General features: G+C 43.1%; 1 protein-coding gene across 8 annotated transcripts in view; it reads right to left on the bottom strand.

The window, feature by feature from the left end:
* FRMD4B (FERM domain containing 4B) overlaps positions 1-20938 on the bottom strand; it is a 388656-nt gene that overhangs the window by 333293 nt on the left and 34425 nt on the right. For 5 of the 8 annotated variants that reach the window (XM_081528391.1, XM_081528399.1, XM_081528390.1 and 2 more), the window contains exon 1: positions 14234-15013. The gene's annotated coding sequence lies outside the window, so the exon portion shown is untranslated. Of the gene's footprint in view, positions 1-14233; positions 15014-15712; positions 15778-20938 lie in introns of those variants that run through there. The other 3 variants (XM_081528400.1, XM_081528396.1, XM_081528395.1) reach the window with 1 other exon arrangement.

The following is a 20938-nucleotide window of genomic DNA, read 5'->3' as shown; positions in this document are numbered from 1 at the left end:
CCTCAGCCTTCAGATGATGATGTTTGTAAATATCGGACTGGATCAGTCTTCCCTCTTAAGCACACATTTCCAGGCTGAAGCACCACTGAGGTCCATGGCTGCTGAGAAGATGCAAACTTGAGATGAAAACAGAAATAAATCCTTTCTCCCATCCCCATCTATGGTCAACACCTCCCACTGACAGCCTAATCAGAAGCCAGCTAATAAGGGGCTGTGGCAAACGTAGCATATAGACATCTACGTCAGATCATAGTTTAGAGGAAAGCAGGACGGGCTTGGAGATGATAATCAAGAGATGAATAACCAGCACAGTGTCAAGTTTATTCACTGAGCGGAAATGACCGTGAGACTGCAAATCTCAGGTTACCCCATCGGATATTTTTCTAAGGCCTTTTCCAAGGATACCTCCTCTGAGGGAACAGTCATCAGGAATACATCCACATATTCAGGACAGAAAATACAAGAAGAAGTGTTACAGTATTTGGAAGAAACTTCCTGACCACCCGGAAAGGCCATTAAACAACAATTAGAGAGCAGTTAAGCACCAAAATGTCCAGTCTATAGTGCAACAGACAGAACGATGGCATCATATGTTTATTTGGCTGGGAAGCTGGACTCCAGGCGTTTGCAAGCAGGATGAAGGAATTAACTTAGCCACATAAGAGGATGAGAGTAGCTATGCAGTTCTTTAGCACTGGGACTTGTAGTCTTGAAGGCTTTTGAAATACGTAATATAAAATGAGGCCAAGGCTCATTCATACACATAAAGCCAGAATAATAGGGAAGAGCTTTGGACGCAGGGGAGCGTTTTCATGCAGAATGAAGGTCCCCTCTATCTTCAACCTTCCCATCCTGAGCCTGTGGCTTCTGCCTTCAAAGTCACAGAATGGTTGCTGAAGCTCCATCCATCATTTCTACGTTCTAGGCAGCAGGAAGAGGAGGAGGATGGGAAGGCAAAAAAGCAAGTCTCCCACCTATGTCAGCTCCAAACTGGGATCCCTCCTGAACATCCCACAGAACACTACTTAAACGTCACTGGTTAGCAGTTGGTCAGCTGGCCATATTTAATATTGTGGGAGGAAGGGAAATGTAGTGTTTTAGCAAAGTATACTACCACCTCAAATAAGACTGGGGTTCTGTTATTCAGAATGGAGGGACTGGTATCAGGTAGGTGCTAAGGTTTTGGCTTCCCAGGTGAGTCAGGGAAAAGACTCAGTTTTTTGTTGATCAGCAGGTGCCTCACCCTTAGCTCCACCCTCACCCTTTGTGAGGGATCAGAAGGCACCAACCTAGGAGCCTGTCCACTTTATCCTAAGACATATCCTTTACCCAAGGTATGTAAATGCCACACACAGGGGCTAAGGGAACATCTGGTTTCTGCTGGCCCACTCATTGGCCACGGATCACCCAACCACTTCAGAAATTAGCAAACCTCATTCCAGACCTCAGAGCCAGCAGGTATAAAGTTACTAACACTGCTTGAGTTGATCAGCAAACTCAGCATTGTGAATAATTAATCCTCATATGAATAACATCAATAGTCATCTTTCATTGATTTCAGTGCTTTCACAAGCCCTGTGCCAGACATTTTACCCCCAGAGGCTTGCTGCAGAATATTAAACATGGTAATACGTGTCAGTCACAGAAGAGTTTTAGGTTAGTTTCTTATTCAATATTATCCTGTTAGTAAGTGACAAAACTAGGATTAAACCCAGGTCTTCTGGCTCCAACTCCCATGATCTTTCTAGCAACTCCCAGTTGGCTGAAGCTAAGTCATGTGTCAAACCTTTATATCAGTTACAACATAGGTTCTTGGTTGGAGCACAGACCAAGCAAGAGTGGTTTAGATTGGTTCTGGTTCGAGTCCAAGTCCAAGTAGAGAGTGGCCTGGCAGCGGGTGGGATCTGGCAGCAGTGCTCTGGCCCACACAGTAGTTGAGGGACCCAGACACTTTCCACCTTGAAGATCTGCCATCTCCTGGTGTGGGAGCAGGTCATCGAGAGGACATGCCTGCCAGATGACTCATAAAGTGGGCCCAAACAACTGGAAGCTTCTCACCTCCCCCTCCATCCTTAGAATGTACATTCTGTCCACCATTCCTGCACTTGGCCATTTCAAGGATGCAGGCTTGAAAGAATAATATAAAAAAGAAAAGAAATCTTTACCCAAAGTTTTCAATCAAGAATTAATCACTATTATTATTTTTTTGAGTCTGACAGTGACCCATCAACAAGAGAACTTTAAGAATGATGTCTTGTTATCTTAACCTATTGTTTTACACACATTGAAGAGTTGGGAGTAACCTTCCTCTTGAGGCTCAGGAAGGTTTCCTGATCTGCACAATGTAAGCGCAACTGGGTGACAGACTCCGGAATCAAACACATATCTTTCTGGTTCCAGATCTATTTACAACTTTCCCCCGAAGACTCACATGTCAACTTCAGGGTCAAAATTAGCTTATTTGATACATAACATCACTCTCACTTTAACATTCCAATTCCCAGGTCTTCCTTTCACATTGTGCTGTGCATACAACACATGTGGATTCTGCTTCACAGAGATTCCCACATCCTGGTGCATTCACACTCTCTGCTATTTATGTCCTCAGACCTGGGGGATGACCCCCCCCCTCTCTCATTCAGCTGTGACATACTCTTCTATTTTGGGGCCAAAGATCTTCACAAGTTCATCTCTGATTAAAACACGTCACTAAAAATAGCTGGATGCCCAGGAGATGAAAGGTGAGAGAGAACCCAGGGCGGAGCAAATGAATGTCAGTGCTAGCCTTTTGAACACACGTGAGGCAACTATTTTACAGGTTGCCTTTCACCCCCAAATAGAGAACCCAGAGCTTCACAAGTGGGGAGTACACCTGCCGAGCCCCATCTTGATCGACTGAGTGAAGGGGGTGAAAGGGAAGAGATAGAGAATGTTTCCAAATTCATTGTCTTAACTAAGAATGTTGTGTTACCCCACAGCCAGCCACATCCAAACTGCAGCGAAGCAGAGACAGAGATGATAAAGGAAACCAAAGTCACACTCTTCAATTTCACTCTGATTTTTACAACCAAAAAGCTAGAGACAATTGTTTTATTTCAGCTGACATTTAAGTTTGGGGTCACTTTAAAAACGTAAATGTGCTCTGGGCATCGTTCTCAGTACTTGACAAACAATTCCTTTAATTTGCAAAGCAATCTTCAAAGGGAAGGACTATTATTGTCCTAACCTTAAAGACAGAAAATCGAGGAACAGAGAGGTTAAGATAACTGGCTAAGTTACAGTAGTTAGTGGGTAAGATGGGAGACACATTCAGGCATTGTCTCCAGAATCTCTGGGTGAAATCACTGCTCTACACAGCCTCTGAACTCTCATCCTAGCTTGGTTTTTTAAATACCCTGAGTGGCTCTTTTGTCCATTGTAACAGGTGTTGACAAACGACAAGCCTGTGGGCCAATCCCTGCCCACTGCTTGTTTTTGTTAATAAAGTTTTACTTGAATATAGCTTCATGCATCATTTTATGTCTTATCTGTGGCTATTCTTGCCATGCAAAGACTGATTTAGGTAGGTACAACCCAGACCGTATGGCCTGCAAAACCTAATATATTTAGTAACCGGCCCTTCACAGAAAAAAGTTTGCTGACCCCTAAATTATAGACTTGTCAGGCATTCCTCTGATTGCAGGTTTCTTGATTATGTTATTAAATCATAATGCAGTAAATTCTATAACCCAGTGATCCCCAACCTTTTTGGCACCAGGGACTGGTTTCATGGAAGACAATTTTTCTATGGATCACAGGTTGAGGGGATCGGTTTTGGGACATTACATTTACTGTGCCCTTTATTTCTACTATTATTATATCAGCTCCACCTCAGATCATCATGCATTAGATTTCAGAGGATGGGGACCCCTGCTATAACCAATCCACCCAAAGCCTTAGCGCACATAGTGATGAACTCACGGGTTTGACCTCCAGAAACTGCAACTGTGCAGAAAATGCCTGGGAACCTAGGAATCAGCAAAAACATTCTCAGAACCCCACTGAAGGAAAAAGATACCAACAAATGCTCCGTAAGAAAGACACAGAACTCATCTTGGGCTTTTACTTGGGGGAAGGTTTCAGAAGTAGGAGGAGAGACAGAAATATGCAGAGAGGAGAAACAGAGCAAGAGGCAACTCTTGTAACACCTAGCAACAGACATCCTGCAGCTAGAGACCCAGGTTCAAATTCCAGCTCCACCACTCACTACTAGTTTTTTAAACCTCAGTTTTCTCACCCTAAATGGAAGGAATAATCTCATTTCTTGAGGGAGGAGGGAGTCAGGCAGATTAACCAAGACTATAATGTATATGACATTCTTAGCACCCTGCCTGGGATTTGCTAACTACCCAGAGGAGCGCTATTATTAGGAATAATGATAACTACAAAAGAATAAAAATATGTGATTATTGATACAAAGTCACTCAGCCCAATGCAAGTCTGTCGTCAAACAGTAAGAGGATGATGGCAAGGGATGAAAATGGATGTTTATCATGAGAAGCCCAAGTCAAGGAAAGTTGTATCCACATTTGTAACCTCCATGTAAAAAAGTAAAGAAGCATGTGTCATGTTTCCATCAGAAACAGTTCAAGCAAAAATATAATGAAGCTGGGCAGAGGTAAGCTTTAATCACCTGGAAAAGTCACTTCAATGAAACAAATGTCTTATTCCTTGACAATGCTTATCAGTGAAACTGTAGAAGGGTGGGGTGGAAGTTTGCTCTGTGTACTCTGAAAGAAGGCAGTTAACATTTCCACCTTTTATTATCGAGTGAAAGAATCTATCCAATAGAATGAACACTTGCTGACAAAATATCAATTTTTAAATACCCTTTTTTCACAGCTTTCCTCTGAGATCTGAAAAGGACCAATGACAGTCCACCACAATGCTTTTCCAAGTGTAATCAAGCTCAGTGCTAGACAGGGCACCAAGAACCACTCATGACTCGAACTGTTTAAAGCAGCTGAATCATTGTAAAAATACTTTCTTACTCTTAATTTGTTTGAATCAAACTTTTGACCCCTAGTAAACTGGACAGCTCCATTCTTCTAGGCAGTGAAAGTACAGCTAGAGTGGGCACAGGGAAGTATATAAAACAGCATGCTTCTTTTTCTCTTCAAAATACAAATTGAATTAATTTAGCACAGTTGGAGCAAATTACCATGATATGTCCTCAATTTGTGTCTTACAGCTGCATTGGGACTGGGCTTTCTGTTCCCAGTCTAAGGGCACATGGTTTTTATTACTTAATCAGGGTCCTGCATTTCAACTTGCAGGTTTAAATGGATGCAATCACTTCATTTGTGGTGGCCTCAAATACCCTTAACTTTCCTGATTTATCAAAGAAATCACACTATCTTAATGTTTCAAGATCTGTTTAAATACTGAAAGGTTACTTGATAGAAGTTACACTGAAGATCATTTTTACCGCACAGCAAAAAACATTACTGAAATGTTCCACCAACCAACACACTACAGATAAAGAAGCTCTTTTAAATGCATTTATCTAAGGCTTTAAAAAAAATTATAGTTAATTTACAATACTATATTAGTTTCACGTGTACAACATAGTGATTCAATATTTTTATAGCTTATACTCCATTTAAAAGATAGAAAAAACTGGCTATATTCCCTTGGCTGTACAATATATCCTTGTAGCTTATCGGTGTTATACATAGTAGTTTGTGTCTCTTAATTCTCTACGTTCATCTTGTCTCTCCTCCATCCCTCTGAACACGGGGAGGTGTTCTCTGAGCCCTTTTAAAAGTTTTAAAGTGAGAAGAGTGCAATGGCTGTGGATAAAGTGCAAATCTTTAATAAGATTTGAAGTCTGAGCACACGTCTGGTGGTTCATAATGTAAATATCATCCCCCACTTGAGAAATCAGAGGTAATTAACATGGCTAAGGTCAGTGTGCTGCTGAGATGGGATCAGAACTCAGCCTTTCTGACTCTCCACCCAGGATCACCACAACCCTTTCTCCACAACCCCTCCCTCATCTGGCAGAACCCTGCTGGAGTATTACACTTGGACGAACCAGGGTCAGAGCTGGCTCTGTGATCTGGGCCTCCCATTCAGGTCACATATGGTCCCCCTGCTCTTTGGTGAGGACTGAATTGATGGCGAGGCTCAGTCAGGTGCAACAAGGGAAGCCAGAAAACAATCCTCAGGCCTCATCCATTGTCAGGTTCCCTACCGACGCTGTCGGCTGTTATAAGCACCAGCTGGAAGATGGATGCTGGTATTCCAGAAAGACCTTTTGAAAATCAGGAGGGGCAGTGATGGGCCCCATGCTGTGGAAGAGGCATAATTATTTCCAATAACTGTCTCTCTGGGCTACTTGGTGACTTCCTAAGGAAAGCGCCTCCTCGCTGCAACAAAACATTCAGTGTTTATTTGCAGGAGAAAGGGGTAGGGTAAGGGGCCAGTTTTGAACCTGTTTCTCATGGAAGGTCACAATGCTAAAAACTGCAGTCTGGTCATGGCTTATTCAGCAAAGCAGAAATGTAATCATCTCTGGATGAGGGTTCAGGATCTGTTTTGGGGGGCAATATTCTCATCTGAAACAAGATGAGCTGTTAGCATCTTTGGTGAGGTATGCTCTCTGGAGAGAGAGAGCTGAGCCTCTCTGGCTGTGATTGTCAGGGATAACACAAAACAGAGTCACCTGTAGCATGTGTCCAAGAGCACAGACCCAGCTGACTCTGAATTCCAGGTCTGTCACTAACCAGCTGTGGTTTTGAACAAGGGTGCAGCCCCTCCAAGCCTCCCTTTTCACCTCTACAAAGTGTGAGCTATTGTGGCTCATGGTGGAGACAGAATGAAATATATACTGTCTGGAAAGCACGTGGCAAGTAGCTGGCACTGATAGAGACACAGTCAATGCGGACTATTAGGACCAGGCAACGGGGCTTGTTCTGAAGCTGAAACTCCAATTACTGAAGCTGAAACTCCAATAATTTGGCCACCTGATGCGAAGAATGGACTCATTGGAAAAGACCCTGATGCTGGAGAAGATTGAAGATGGGAGGAAAAGAGGACAACAGAGGATGAGATGGTTGGATGGCATCACTGACTCAATGGACATGAGTTTGAGTAAACTCCGGAAGTTGGTGATGGACAGGGAGGTCTGGCATGCTGTAGTCCATGCAATCCATAGGGTTGCAAAGAGTCAGACACGACTGAGAGGCTGAACTTAACTGAACTGAATATAAGTTACAGGTGTACAATATAGTTACACACAATTTTTAAAAGGTATGCTCTGTTTATAGCTATCATAAAATATTGGCTATATTCCCTGTGTTGTACAATATATCCTTGTAGCCTATTTATTTTACACCTAATAGTTTGTGCCTCTTAATCCTCTACCCCTATTTTGCCCCTTCCTCCTTCCCTCTCCCCACTGGTCACCAATAATGTGTTCTCTATGTCTGTGAGTCTGTTTCTTTCTGTTATATTCACCAATTTGTTTTATTTTTTATATTCTACATGTAAGCAATCTCATGCATATTTTTCTCTTTTGAACTTACTTCACTTAGCATAATACTCTCACAGTCCACCCATATTGCTGAAAATGGCAAAATTCCATTCTGTTTTTATGACTGAGTAGTATTATTCCATTGTGTGTATATGTGTGTGTATATATACATGTGAAGGAAAAAGCCAACCCAACATATCACATCTTCTTTATCCATTCACCTGTTAAGGACAAATAATACTGCTATGAATGCTGGGGTGCATTCAGTTCAGTTCAGTCTCTCAGTCGTGTTCGACTCTTTGCGACCCCATGGACTGCAGCACATCAGGCTTCCCTGTCCATCACCAACTCCCGGAGTTTGCTCAAACTCATGTCCATTGAGTCAGTGAGGCCATCCAACCATCTCATTCTCTGTCGTCCCCTTCTCTTCCTGCCTTCAGTTGGGGCACATGTACCTTTTCAAATTAGTATTTTTGTTTCTTTCAGATATATACCCAGGGGTGGAATTGCTGGGTCATATGGTAGTGTTATTTTTAGTGTTTTTTCAGAAACCTATGGACTGTTTCCCATAGTAGCTGCACCAGTTTGTATTCCTACCAACAGTGTAAGAGGGTTCCCTTTTCTCCACATCCTTGCCAACATTTGTCATTTGAAGATTTTTTGATGATAGCCATTCTGACAAGCATGAGGTGGTATTTCATTATACCTTACATTTCTTTGAATCCTCCTCAATACCCAGCATGTGTCCAAGAATCTTCTAGGTTCTCCGATCCCTTCCTAGGCGAAGTATGGTCCAGAGACCAGTACCACTGGCATCACCTGGGAGCCTGCTAGAAATGCAGAATCTCAGACTCCACCTCAGATCTACTGAATATAGAATCTGATTCCCAACTAAGTCTTGTACACAGAGTTGGACCAACATTGCTCTAATCCAGCATTTCCCAGACTTCAGTCACTCACATCTTCCCTTTTATAGCTTTTGCCATTTTCCAGTACTACTCACCCTATGTTTCACCTAACATATATTTTTAAGTGATTTTACATTAACACTGTCTTGCTAGCCTCACCCTAAGCAATAATACTGTCTGTTAATAATTTATTCAGCAAGGCAAGAAGAAATTTATTATTTAATAAAGTTTGAAGGTCTGAGTGTAAAAACAAATTCTTTTGGTACACATTAAAATAATCACTGAAGTAAAATGATTCTCCATCTATCACCTAAAATTAACTCATATACCTCCCAGGAGTTTACGTACCCTAGTAAGACAGTACTAGACATTTTGTAGCTGAATTAGAAGACATCTTCCCAACTCCAGATCCAGTGTTCCCAGTTCATTCCTGCTCTCACCTTGTTGGGTGGACGCATTTGTTCTCAATATATCGATTGTTGTGGGAGGCAGAAAACCTTGGTTCTGGCCTGTACCACCCTTAAATAACTTGCCAAGTCATATCACATCTTGGGGTCATTTTTGAAGGCTGGTTTATCTCAAAACTCCCTTCCAAACATAACAATAAAACATAATAAATGAGAGCAGAGGCTCTGGAATCAAAATGACTGGGAGTTGCAAGTAATGGCTTCATTACTTGCTAATTTCATTAAGTCTCAGTTTTCCTCATCTGGAAAATGGGAGTAATAACAACAACAAATGGCCATAACATTCACATCACAGGACCTGTAAAAATAAAGCAAATGATAGCTAAAAACATTCTTAGACTTAAATGTGGTGCATAGTGTTCAATAAAAATAATAACTATTACTATTTTTCTTAGCTTCATCAAAGCACAAATAATAGTTAACATTTATGAAATATTTAGTATGTAGCAGGCACCACATGAAACAATTTTATTTTATCCTCTAGTCACACAATGAGGAGGGAACTCTTATTCTCCCTATTTTAGAGATGAGGAAATTAAAGCACAAAGGTTAAGCCACTTGCCTTTATATTTTTACCATGTAAACATGCATCCTTTTGCATTGGCAGATGGATTCTTTACCATTAGCACCACCTGGGAAGCCCTGGCACGCATTCTTAAATATCATTTAATCTTGCCTGGTAAGAGGAGCTCTTTATAATTTAATTTATTGAAAAGACCCCTAATTATGGCCCCCCAAAACAGCCTTTATAGGTAAAGTAACCATATAAGTTATCATTCAAACTAGAGCCACAGACATTAACCAGGACTGACCCGAGTAAGCCAGCATGATCACCTGACTTCCAGGATCCTCTGCTGGAAGTGAACATTATTCTCACAGCCAAACACAAATAGGGTCCCCTTCCCACTGGATACTTGTACATAAAGTGACAGAGGACAATTAAAAGCAGCACATCCCCAGGGGTGAAGCAACACTGACTCAGATAAATATCTCCATGCTGAAGAGCAGCCGAGCACATAATTTACTCACCTTAGGCCTTAAGGAGAGGTATTCTTCAAAGAATTTTCTAAAAGACACTACTGAAATAACCATGGTCACAACATTCACACAACACATTGACTAAAAGAACTGCCTCCCAAGATTTGCACATAGGTGCAAAAAAGAGATTTGGGGTCTGCAATGGGTTTTAAAACAGTATATCTGCCTTTTTTTCCCCCTCAGTGTCACCGGAAAGTATAGAAACCACCATCACTTTGACCTGTTCTACATTTTGATCTGCAAATCTTGATACTGACCAAGGTAAAAGTGATAGCTAAAGCTTTCCTTACACACATGAAAAATCATAGAGAAAACCTATCTGCCTGAATATAAATCAGCTTGTCCTCCATTATCTTGGCCATCAAAGAGAACAGAAATCAGTCTATGTTGAGTTAGGCCCTTGTGCATTATGGCAAGCATTCATTCAACTTCCCAGAAACTGTATTCATCTGGAGATCCAGGCCTCCAGCATCCACAGTCCACATGGCCTGGGTGGGACTCCCACTAGGGCAAAGAGTTTCCTTCAGCCAAGCCAACAGGGCCAGTCAGAACTCGTGCTGAGATGTTTTGTTCAGCAACTGGAGAAGGAGGGTTTATGCTTTTTCTGTTGGTCTTGAATCTGGAATTGTGTAAACCGGCAACTGCTACAGTCATTGTCACCCAACAAGGAACAAAAAGGAAGGAAGAAACAGGCAGAATGAAAGATGAAAAAAATTAATCAGATTCTGAAGTCACTGTTCAACCCTTAGGAAGATGCTCTTGAAATCAGTCTTACCTATGTACCTTTTAGAAAATTGAATCTGTATATATGGGATATATATATATATATATATGTCTATATTCTAATTCTATTTAAATTAGGTGTTTGTCAACTTATGATACAAACACATCCTGTGGCAGTGACTTGCAAACTTTTTCATAGCAGATCATAGTGTGAATTACACTTTATCCAGCAATCCGGAGTGTGCATCCAGTCTCAGATTCAGGACGGACTCAAAGGTTCATGAAACTACAGAACCTTTATTGACATTAAGATGATGCTGATATTTTCCGTCCTTGTAATATTTAAAAGGAAAATACTGATGTGACCCACTAAACTGATTTCCTGAACTTCATTTTAAAAAACCCTTCTTTATGAGATTAGGTTAAAAATGGATTTCACTGTAAAGAATGAGATTTTTTTAAAACTGACACAGGCTATCGAGGAAAATAGGTTTGGCTCCTAAACCAAACATCTAGCAACAGAAAATTGCTACTTTACAGTTTCTCTCTGACCACACAGGACACGCACTTAACAGAGAAGAGAAAAGAATCTTAATGATCGAGATATAAATGAATTACCAAAAAAAAAGGTAAGTGGCTTTTAAAGCAAAACAAAAACCACGTCTACAGAGAGAAGAGAGACAACTAAGGAAATGAACGCCCAAGTGCTGCTGATGAGCTGAGCTACATGATTTATTTATCTATAAGCTGAAGATAATAATTTCAGTGAACCTCAGCAGTCACTGAGTATTTTAAAATAGTGCCTTCATGATAACATCAGATCTCCAGGGCAGATTTAGGGAGAGGGATGGAGAGAGGGAGGGAGAAAGAGAGAGAAATTCCTTGCAGTATAATAAGACTGATGCCTTCATTTAAGTGTGTAATGTGTGTAAAATAACAATGAAGAGTTCCTGAAGTTTCAGACAATTACTGCAGGCTGGACAAGACAGGGCATTTTTTTTTTTTTTTTTTGGACAGGATATTTTTAACTGTTTTCCATGTACCTTATTTGTATTGTCAGTTAGCCAAAATTTCCTTTTTGTCTGCTCAAAAGCCCTGCAGAGTCTTGATTCAATCTGTGGACTCAAATGGAGAGCTCGGATACTCAGGCTTGCTAGAAATAGAGGCCAGGCAAGTAAACAGTCCTGAGAAAACTACATTCCCACTCTGGAGAGGCTGGTGAACTTAACTCCGCCCATACTTTTCTAGCTTGTCAGGCTCATGCACAGTTGTCTGCCAGTTTGAGAAGCCGTTAACTTTCCCGCCACTAACATGCAAATTCAAAACCATTATTCATTTCCAAACCGAGTGAAGTTTAAGACAATCGCTTGCATGCTCAGAAGAGACTTCTGAGAACTTTTTCCCAGGGATCATGAAAAACGGACCTCACTATAATAGTAGTTTAGGTGGATTTCCATCATCATAGTGTTCAAATGCATTACACCCACATTATCGAATTGAAGCAAATGAAGTGTTTAATTAATATCTGCACATGTCATGAGGAAATGATAAACCTCTTATGTTCAAGAAGTTCTTGGAATTGCATAAATTCTTCTGGCCATCTTTTAGAAAACAATAATAAGCACTGTTCAAAAGGTAAGGGTGAATGTGTGCGTGTGTGTGTGTGTCTGCGTGCACGCACATGAGTGCACATACATTTACTCTTTATTTCAAATTTTTCAGATACACAAAAGAGGTAAGACTCATAGAGTCATCAATATACCCATCACCTAGTTTATGACATTTAATTTAGAGACCAAATTATACCCTGAGTGTTTACCTTGTTTCAGTCATTCTTTTAAACGTCATTTGATTCAATCTTATGAATCCATTGTTATTGTGTTGTAATTATTTTTGCTTCATCATTATCAGTGCCACCACAACACAGTGTTTTTAGATGCACTGTTATGGTTAAGAGCCTGGCATTTGGAAACAGACCTCATGTAAATAAAAAATTATCAGTGTAACTTATGGCAGGTTGCTTAACCTCCCTCTAGGGCTCAGTTGGCCACTCCGGGGACTGTTATGATGGCCCCAAATTGCCTATTGGGGTGCCTGTCTCATAGGAAGTTCTCTTAAGCACCATTCCTAAAGGGTGTGTGTGTACTTGTGCAGTCACTAAGACCTGTCCGACTCTTTGTGACCCCATGGATTGTAGCCCGACAGGCTCCTCTGTCCATGGAATTCTCCAGGCAAGAATAGTGGAGTGGGTTGCCATTTCCTCTTCCAGGGGATTTTCCTGACCCAGGGATTGAGCCGGGGTCTCCTGCGTTGGCAGGCAAGTGTGTATGGGGGATTAAAGAGCGGTCTGCTGAGGTTAAGTAAGGTGAAGCTGCTTTTCCTCCCCTGCAGAGGTTTGATAGGGAAGCTCCACAGACCCACCCTCTTTACGACAGGGAACAGCATGCCAGGGACTGCGCTAAAATCCTGTACCCCACGTCCAAATGAGTTGACAAGTTTATGGGCAAACACTAGCTAACCTTGAAGGATCAACAACCTTTCCCGAAAGACTGCGGCTGTCAGCACTCCAGGGTCGTTCTGCCCTCCACCATCACCCCCCAGGGGCCATCTTCCAGATTCAGCCGTCTGGGTACCAACAAGCAGACTAAGTCGGTTCGCAAAGTTCAGAGGAGTTGGCTCTGGTATGTTTACAAGTCCTAGCAGATCGCAGGAATGTTCACGATAATTATTACCCCACCCAGGAGCGCCCAGCCCAACCCTCTCACATCTGGAAGGAAGCGGCCACACAAAGGAGAACAAGCGAGATCTCCTCCTGCGGCAGCTTTCTCAGATCCGGCGAAGGTTTAATACAAGCTCTCCCCCCTTTGTGAACAAGACCAGGCACTGCTCGGCAGCACAGAACGTTCGGAGCACAGAACATTCAACGCAAAGGAAGAGTTCATCCCCTAGCCCAGGTCGAATGGAATTTCCCAAAATATCATCTTTGTTTTTCCCTCCCTAGACAAAGTAAAAAGCGAAATATTCCAGAAAATAGAGAGGGAGCGAACCACATGCATACAGTCACTTCAACCCAGCAGCGGCTAGGAGCAGACACGCCTATTTGAAAAGGGCAGCCAAACCAAACCCTTAGCATCCTCTGCAAACGCAAAGGATTTCCCCTTCCACTCTTCTCGCCGCTTTTTGAAAGTGTCTCTGGGCAGAGGGATCTGGGATTCATCAGCATTTCTCCCCACCTCCCACGAACGCGCGGCAACCAAAGCACATGGTCCCTGGCGGCGCGTTTGCAAACCCCACAAGCGCCAACGCCCAGAAACCGCCAAACTTCCTGTCTCCACACCACCAAAGCGACCGAAGCGCCGCAGCGCCAAGTGCCCGAGGGACTCCAGCGGAGGCTGCAGGCAGCCAGGGAGCGGCGGGGCGGGGTTTCCTGCCGGCAGGAGCGCCCGGGACCCGCACCTCCACTGGGGGTCTCCAAACGCGCGCGCTGCGCCCGGGGCGCACGGGAAGCGGCGCCGTGGTAGCGCGTCGCACGGTCGTCCCCCTCAGTGCGCTCCGGGCACCCGGGGCAGTCGTCCACCTACCTGCTCTCCCGCTTCCAGCCTCGGGCGTTCGGCGGACTGTCGACCGCTACTTTATTGTCTCGGCTTCTCACAGCGCAGGACCTGGGGACCCGACTCTGCGCCAGCTCCGCAACTCCGCTCTATGTAGAGCCTTCCCGGGCGGCTGCTTTCTTCCTTCTCCTCTCTGCCCAAGCTCCTGCTCAGCACGTGAGCCGCGCAGCCAGACTCCCGGACTCGCAGGGCAGCCAGCGCCTGCCGCATCCCCCGACCCGGGGCTGCTAGTCGCCCCCGCCGCCGCTCGCCGCGCGTCCTCGCTTTGATCCACACTTAAAGCTGCGCTCCGGGCCTCCTTCCTCGCGTCCTGTAGTCCTTCCGTCCTGCCTGCCTCCTCTTTGCTGTCAGCCCCGGCTCTGGGCTCCTCTCTCCCCAGCTGCCCCCTCCCGCCGCCTCTTCGGGGGCTGGGGCGGCCGCTGCCAATGAGACACGGCTGAGGCGCTGTTCCGGCCCAGTCATTGTATCGGGAGGGGAGGAAGGGGAGGGGGGAGCGAGAGAAGGGAGGGGGCGCCCTCGGCCCCCGCCGCGCGGCTGTGGGCTGGGCTCGTCTTCCGAGACAGAGAAAAGGCGCTGGTGCCAAGGGGCGCGGAGCGGTTGGCGCTGCCAGGAGTGGGGAAAAGGGAGGGGGTCGCCAGCCCTCGCCTGTCTTCTCTCCCTCCGACTCTAAAGCTCTGGGAGGGACTTGATTCCGTTTCCCAGGTTTCAAGCATCCCGACTCGACTGCCCTTAGAATAAAGGGAATGAAACACCGGCGGCTGCAAGAGGCGCAGAATCTAGCCAAGGATGGGACTGGATCCGACTAATGACTTAATTTGAGATTCCAGCCAACTGGTGTTTCGGCTCTTGAAAGAACGAAATAGAAAGAAGGAAAGAAAGGAGGGAGTGTACAGAGAAAGAGAAAAGAAAGAAGAGAGAGAGAGGATGACACAGAGAGGCAGAGACAGATAAAGAAGAGGGGTGAAGGCGAAAGCCTCCCCAGTGCCAGGCAGAACAGTTCTGTGATTCAGGAGTGTTTTACTGTGCTTTCTTTACAGATGAAGAAAGGGGAGAGAGGGGTTAATTGAAAATCGCCAATAAGTGGCAGGACAGGGGTTCCAACTTGATCTGTTGCTGAGTGTAGGATAGCAAAGAAGGGAAGAGGAAGAAGGGAGGACCATTGATGAAGGATATATTGAGGTTTTCCTATTGTCTCCAAATGATTTGGCAAGTAGAGCCCCAGAGTACACGGATGGGGCTGAGAGAAAATATTTCCCAAACAGCTTTAAATGTGTGTCCCTGTTCCACACCCACTACTCTATACAATGTGAATGAATTCATTTTTAAAACTCAATCCACTTGGAAAAATATTTTGTGACTACTACACAATTATACAGCTCTATATTTTGGTAAATCTTTAAGTTGAATCATCCAGTATCAATATTTGAAAGAGACAATTGCTTCTGTTACCCTGTACTGGCATTTCTCCTGCTCCTCCTGTTCCTTTTCTTCTTCTTCTTCTTCTGACCACCAGCCTACCAAAAAAAAAAAAAAAAAGATGGTAAAGGGGGAGAGAGGGGCTGTCTTGATTTCCCAGGTCCTGGCATAAATGCTACTGACATGAAAAGCAAAATCAGTAAAAGCTTGAGACGGATTGATGTATAATATTGTATCTGTGCAGTGTGAGGTTTAATTAAATTTTCTTCAGGTGTCAGAATGGATTGCTTGCTTTTAATTAAATAGAAGATATTAAATGAATAGCTAACATTTATTGAGTGCCTATTACATGACCCCTTGACCTAAGCTAAGGAAGCCCTTTATTTGGTATCATGTCATTTCATTCTCCTGAGAGAAAAGGGTTAACCTGGAAGCCCCTTGAAGCCAGGGTTTGTGTTTGCCTAGTTCAGTCCTTAGCACATTGCAACAGACCATTCTCTGTCAGCTGAGTGAAAAGATCCCCATTTTGCAGAGGAGGAACCTGAGACTCAGGGAAGTTTACTGCTCCACCCAAGAATATGAAACTAGAAAGAGGTCATGCCTATATTTAAACTTGGGTCTGAAGACTCCTTAACCACCATACAATACTACCTATTCAAGGAGAACACCAACAAAGGACCACAGGTAAGGGGGCAGTGCAGAGATCAATGCTTGCTTCGCCCTCATAAATGAGGGCATAATTTCTTTGGAGAGGAAGCCAGTACATGTGAAACAGTCACTAGAGAACCACACAGAGAGTGTAGGGCAAAGCAGAGCCATGTAATGCAGAGGAGATGAATAGGGTAAGGCTGAGCACCTAAGAAGTTGCCCAGTGCATATTTGGGGGAAAAAACTGGACACAGACTTCAATGCGAAAAGTGCAACATAAATTATGTCAGTAAGGTTGGTCTGGGTCAGAGCAGTCCAGGAGAATTTTCTGGAAGATGTGGGATGTTTTCTGGGTTTTCTTGGTGCAAAGGGGCTCTGGCTTGGCAGTGGGAGCTCCAGGGCTGTTCTCTCTGGGTTGAAAGCCCAGCTTTTCTAAATATTCAACCTAAAATAGGGATAATAATAATGCTGACTTTGTAAGTTGTTGTCAGGACTGAATTAGTCAATATACAGAAAGCACTTTAAAATTTTAATTGATTTATTTTTGGCTGCACTGGGTCTTAGCTGTTGCATGGGGACGTTTTCTCTAGTTGTGGCAGGCGGGAGCTACTCTTCACTGTGGTGCATGGGCTTCTCACTGTGGTGGCTTCTCTTCTTGTGAAGCACGGGCTCTAGGCTTGCAGGCTTCAGTAGTTGTGGCACACAGGCCTAGTTACTCTGCGGCATGTAGAATCCTCCTGGACCAGGAATCAAACCACTGTCCCCTGCATTTACAGGAAGATTCTTAACCACTGGACCAAGGAAGTCCTAAAAAGCAGTTTTAATAGTGCCCAATCATGGTAAGGGCTTCCCTGGTGGTGCAATAGAAAAGAATCACCTGCAGTGCAGGAGGTTCAGGAGATGCAGGTTCAATCCCTGGGTCAGGAAGATCCTCTGGAGAAGGAAATCACAATTCACTCCAGTATTCTTGCCTCAGGGCTATCCTGGTTGCTCAGAAGGTAAAGAATCCTCCTGCAAGGCGGGAGACCTGGGTTCAATCCTTGGACTGGGAAGATCCCCTGGAGGAGGGCATGGCAACCTACTCTATTACTATTCTTGCCTGGAGAGTCCCCATTGGCAGAGGAGCCTGGAGGGCTATAGTCCATGGGGTCGCAAGAATTGAATATGATTTAGCAACTAAACCACCACCACCCCATGGTAAATGCTTAATAAATATTAGCTCACATTATTAAAGTGGGTATTATTATAATAAAGTACAGCCAAAAATAAATAAAGTTTTAAAGTGCTTTCTGTGTATCAACTAATTCAGTCCTGATAACAACTTACATATGATTAAAGAAAGTATTAAAGTGACTTTCTTTCCAACTTAGTCTTCTGATAAACCAATATTTATAAAATACCAGGAGCCTGGTGGGCTACAGTCGATGGGATCGGAGAGCTGGACACTACTGAGCGACTAACACTTTCATTTTCACTTTCAAAAACGGCTAAATAAAAGACACAATACAATAGAACAAAGAAATCATTTTAAATTTATTCTTACCCTAGTACAGAATTATCAACTTGGGCTGCAAATTAGAGCGAGATGGTTTTGTTTTTGTTTTTAATACTCAACACAATCACAGTAGAATATCTGAAAGTGGAGTTAGGCTCCATAGGTGCAATTAGTTACAGTCACAGTTGAGAACTACTGTGAAGTTGGTCTGCCTAGGAACTCTGTATAGAGCTTGATCAAACCTAGACTCCTGAACCTCAGCTCCAAAAGGCTCATGGAGGGACTTACCTGGTGGTCCAGTGGTTAAGAATCTGTCTAGTAATGCAAGGGCACGGGTTAGATCCCTGGCTGGGGAACTAATATTCCACATGCCAAGGGGCAACTAAGCCCATGTAACACAACTACTGAGCCTATTCTACAGAGTCTGTGAGCCGCAACTACTGAAGTCCTTATGCTTAAGCCCATGCTCTGCCACAGTGAGAAGCCTATACATCCCAACAATGAGTAGCCTCCACTTGCTGCAACTACAGAAAGCCTGTGCACCAGTGAAGACCCAGCGCAGCCAAAAATAAACAAACATATCTTTTTTTTTTTAAGAAGACTCGTGGACCAGAAATTTGTATTTTTAACAAGGTTTTTTGTTATTCTCATTGAATGAGAAACACTGCTTCACCCTTCTTCTATACCATTTGTCTCCCACCCAACATCATAGGTTCACAGATATTTTTCCACCCTAATTTAACAAATTTATGTTATGAATCCAGCTCTCTGTTTGAATTTATATTTAATTCAATGAACAGTTATACTAATTTTGCATAAATCACTGGAACTGGGGTATAAAGATGAGTAAACCTCTTTTCTCTAGCAAGGAATTTAACAATTTGGAAGAAAAGATGCAAACATGAATAGCTGTACTAATAAGGCTTCAGTGTTTTGAGTGCTTACCATGAGCAAGGCCCTGTAACAACTGCTTCTTCTCTAGGCAAGGTGAAAAGTGATATACATAAAAAAGAAATTCAAAGGATGCATTTGAGTGAGGAAAACCGGAAATGGCTTCCTGAAGAAGGGAGCACTTCCAAGCTGCTTTCCTGAGAGAAACTGTTTCAGTTACGCGAGGGCATGTTCGGTGACTGAACAGAAAAGCAGAGAAGCCCCAGAGACTGTAAGTGTGAAGAATCAACCCGAGAACTTCTCAAAAGTGACAAACTCAAGGTCCAAGTAAGTAACAAAGCCGTGAACTAGACAGGTGTGAAGCAATGGGGAATGGTGAGACTGTGGCAAACTAGAGAATGCATTCTCGGATGGCAGCCGCTGTCATTCCTAGCACACTGCTGCCATGTGGGAATGTTGGTCTCACTGATCAGATGTTTTGATTTTTCAAACAAAGCTGGAAATTTGGATTTTGACATAAAATCTCCCAATGTTTAAAAATTCTTGACACCAACCAAAAATTTCAAAATATTCTGTACACAAAATGAAAGATGTCTGCGGGATAAATCCATTTATGGACCACCCACTTATGATCTATATTATGGGTTTGGCTGGAAGAAACACACCCAGAGGAAAAACAAATAACAACTCCTATACTTTTGGGATGACTAGTGAATATTTAATACTAGTTAGGGCACTATGTAGAAATATGGCAACAATCAAGATAAAACAAATTCTTGACTTTCAGAATCTCAAAATTTAGTTGATGAGATGAGGCAAATGCATATTAACAAAATGAAAGCAATAAGCAACAAGAGGAAGCAATTCCTCCCTGATAGCTTTTCCAGTGAAAATGAGGGCCTCACCTATTGCTCTGTGCATAACAGAATGTTGAAGGTTGAGCTTTTTGGTGCAACACGGTGCTAGAAATTCCCTGGACTTCCACTTTCAAGCCCTTTATCTCTGTTCTGTGCAGCATAAAGGAATGTGTTTTGGTATGTGTATCATGAGGTTCTGCCTCATGAATTAATGAGAGCATGCTTCATAAATATTTTATTTCCAAAATAAATAGGTTTATGTATGCATGTATTTGTTTGTGCTAGAGGTAGATATACACTTACTGGATGAGTTTTTGACAATGAAAAAAAAAATACACTATTCAATCCTCTTAGCTTCAGCAACGTTGTGCTTTCCAAAGATCTCCTGCTGAAAACCCAGATGTGGGAAAAGAACATATATACTGCTTGCATATTTTGTGGCTAAAAGCATGTGACTGGGCAAATATTTATTAATTTATCATAAGAAAAACACATGCTCGTGTTTGTTAAGCACATTATGGATGTGGTCCCTTTTAGTTATTAATAGTAACCCTACGTAAGTCAGCATCTTGTTCTCTCCATACTACACACAAGGAAACTGAGGCCCAGAGAGGTGAAAGGATTTCCTAAAGATTACACAGCCGGTAATGTGTTTGTGCTAAGTTGCTTCACTCGTGTCCAATTCTTTGCGACCCTATGGACTGTGTCCACCAGGCTCCTCTATCCGTTGGATTCTCCAGTCAAGAATACTGGTGTGGCTGCCAAGCCCTCCTCCAGGAGATCTTCCTGACCCAGGGGTTGAACTCATGTCTCTTGTGTCTCCTGCATTGGCAGGTGGGTTCTTTACCACTAACACCACCTAGAAAGCCCACACAGCTGGTAAGTCAGGTGTTAAGGTCTGATCCCAGGTCTGTCGGTGGGAATGGAGGTCTTCCCCACCACAATGCGAGATCTAAACTTTTTTTGATGATTTTGTTATTAATGTAATGACTTGGATAGATAGCACTATTTTCTAGATTCACCATAGGGATTTTAAAAAATTACATCTCAGAAATATTATCCATATCAAAACCCATACTTATATAGCTAGTCTGTTGTTCAAGGTCAATTACCAAGAATCCCATTAATGAGGATAACAGCCATCTCTTGATACACTCTAAGTTACTTCACCCCTTCTGGAAAGGTACCATGTATCAGGCATTTTTGTGTAAGCCTGAACACACTCTGTCCCTGAAGGCAATTAACACACACATAAATAACAAAAGGATGACCTGTTACTTCATGCCCCTGTGGGGAGAGTTTATTGTAATTGATGCCTCATCTTTCGATTTAACCTCAGGGCCTTTGCACATGCACTGAGATGAAATG

This window comes from Giraffa tippelskirchi, chromosome 9 (assembly GCF_054371585.1).
Source record: "Giraffa tippelskirchi isolate mGirTip1 chromosome 9, T2T-mGirTip1v1.2.pri, whole genome shotgun sequence".
NCBI classification, from domain to species: Eukaryota; Metazoa; Chordata; class Mammalia; order Artiodactyla; family Giraffidae; genus Giraffa; species Giraffa tippelskirchi.
This window is presented reverse-complemented; position numbering and strand designations above follow the sequence as displayed.